Here is a 2343-nt window from a genome sequence, read left to right as displayed (position 1 = left end):
ATATACCTACACTAAAACCCGTCTCTGCTTCCTGCCACGCGGACTTTGGGGAAATTAGCCATCAGCTGTAACCAATCCATGGGAAAACCAGCTGGCAGCCTCCCTGGCTCGCAAACATAACTTGCAAAGAGAAAAAAAAGAATCATGTTTGTGCCCTTTTTTGCTTATCACTGATGCCTTAAGGCAGCCAGAAAGGGTTTGTTTTATAAAGACTCTCCTCTTCCCTACTCATTTTTATATGGGACCTGTGCCTCACACAATGGAAGTCTTTATCTGATTGGGATCTTTGGGCACTCCTAAGGCGAGTATAAAATACTTAAAAAGCAACATTACATTATTTAAACATGATTTAATTCAATTAAATCATCATTAGAAATTTAGGTCTTGCCTACCATATTTTTTATTACAGGCTCCCTGGCTGGCTGGAGAACGAAGGCCTGGTGGTGGCCAAACCATCACATAGGTGAAACCTCCTTTAATTGAGAGGGGAGTCATTTTGGTTCAGACAGATGTAAATTTGTTGCCTGAGTCTCTCTGCAGTGCTGCTACCACATGGGCTTGTTTTGCGAGTCTTGCCATAGATGACACTTGTTTTAAGCCCCCAGCTGCGGGAATGAGGGAATGCATCAGAATCGCAGCTTTCGTATTTAAGAAGGAAACTTGCTTCTAGTTCTCACGGATGCTGTGAAATGCTTGGAAACACGAAGCAAGTGCGACCTAAAGGCTTAGAAGAGAAGGGGTCCATTAAAAGGACCTCCTACCTATATTATTTTTAAACAGTCTCATTAAGTTTTGAGTCGTGGCTCACAGCTGCTGAGCACCTGAGGTTAATAATGCCTATTCTTCCCTCCTGGTTAAGGGCAGAGAAAATCCCAGTTCACATCTGTGATCTCCACCCAGCCCTGGGATGGATGTTCAGGGGACTTCACAGGTAAAAAATGAGCAGAAAAAGTTATCCCCCACCCAAGTCAAGCCTCACTTGCCCATGATGATGAAGCAAGACGTTGCACAGACCCAGGCCTGCAGTTGGGTTGGTTGTTTCTCAGCCACCTATTATTATTTTTAATCATAGAATCAATCAGACGACAGAAGGAGCAATGGGCTCAAGCTGCAGCAAGGGAAGTTGAGGTCAGATATTAGGAAAAACTTTCTCACTACGAGGGTGGTGAAGCACTGGGATGGGTTGAGGTGGTGGCGTCTCCATCCTTGGAGGTTTTTAAGTCCTGGCTCGACAAAGCCCAGGCTGGGATTCATAAATTCATAGATTGCAAGGGGCTGGAAGGGACCTCGCAGATCATCGGGTCCAGCCCCCTTGCTCTAGGCAGGAAGACAACTGGGGTTAGGTGACCCCAGCGAGGTGACCATCTAGTCTCCTCTTGAAAACCTCCAGGGTAGGTGATGATCTAGTTGGGGCTGGTCCAGCTTTGAGTAGGAGGTTGGACTAGACTAGATGCCCTCCCGAGGTCCCTGGCAACCCTCACGGAGCTGGCAGGGAGCTCCAGAGATCACATCTAGTCCAACCCCTGCCTCAGGCAGCATCAGCCCCATCTGAACAGCCCTGCCCCGCACTCTCGTCCACCCGCACATCAGCCACGAAGAATGCCTGCCCTACTAGGCTGCGTCCACAGCTCCTCGGGTCCGATTTCTGTACTCCACCCTCCTCCCATGAGCCACTGGGGACCTCAGCTGGCTCCTCCATGGAGCTGTCACCAGGGGCGTGTATGTGGCGAGCTTCACGGACCCCCCGGTCTCCTGCCCCTTCTGCAGGCAAAGGGAGACGCGGGCGCACCAGGCTGCAGCACCTCCACATCCACCTCCAGAATCTGCTCCCGGGGGTCTGGTTGAATTTCACCCCCACCTTTTTGTTCCTGGTTGCCCCACCAAGTCCCGGGACCTCCTGGCCCCGTACTTGACCAGGAAGGATGCTGTCCTCTCCCTCGTCCGTGCACGCTTCGGATGCCTTCGAGGACTGCCTGGTGTCCCCCTCCGGAGAGCTGCTTTTCACGTTGGAAACCTTTGACCCCACCATGTCACCCCTACCCTTTCCTTCCTCAGCTGTTCCACAAACAGGATAATAATAATAATAATAATAATACATAAATCTATCCTTCAAGCCCGTGGGAGCGGTGGAAGAGACAAGCAGGCGGGTCTGCAAGAAGCCCCAGGGGCAGGGGCTGCTCGCTGCGCTGGGCTCCTGCACCCGGGCCGGGGCCGGGGAGAGGCGGCGCCGGGCGGGGGCGGAGGCGGCTCCTCCCGGGCACATAAGGCCGTCCCGGGGCAAGGCAAGGCAAGGCAGCGCAGCCATGGCGTCCTGCCGGGACTGGTGCTACAGCCTGCTCTTCG

Source organism: Alligator sinensis, unplaced genomic scaffold (genome assembly GCF_000455745.1).
Source record: "Alligator sinensis unplaced genomic scaffold, ASM45574v1 scaffold628_2, whole genome shotgun sequence".
In the NCBI taxonomy this organism is placed as follows: Eukaryota; Metazoa; Chordata; order Crocodylia; family Alligatoridae; genus Alligator; species Alligator sinensis.
This window is presented reverse-complemented; position numbering follows the sequence as displayed.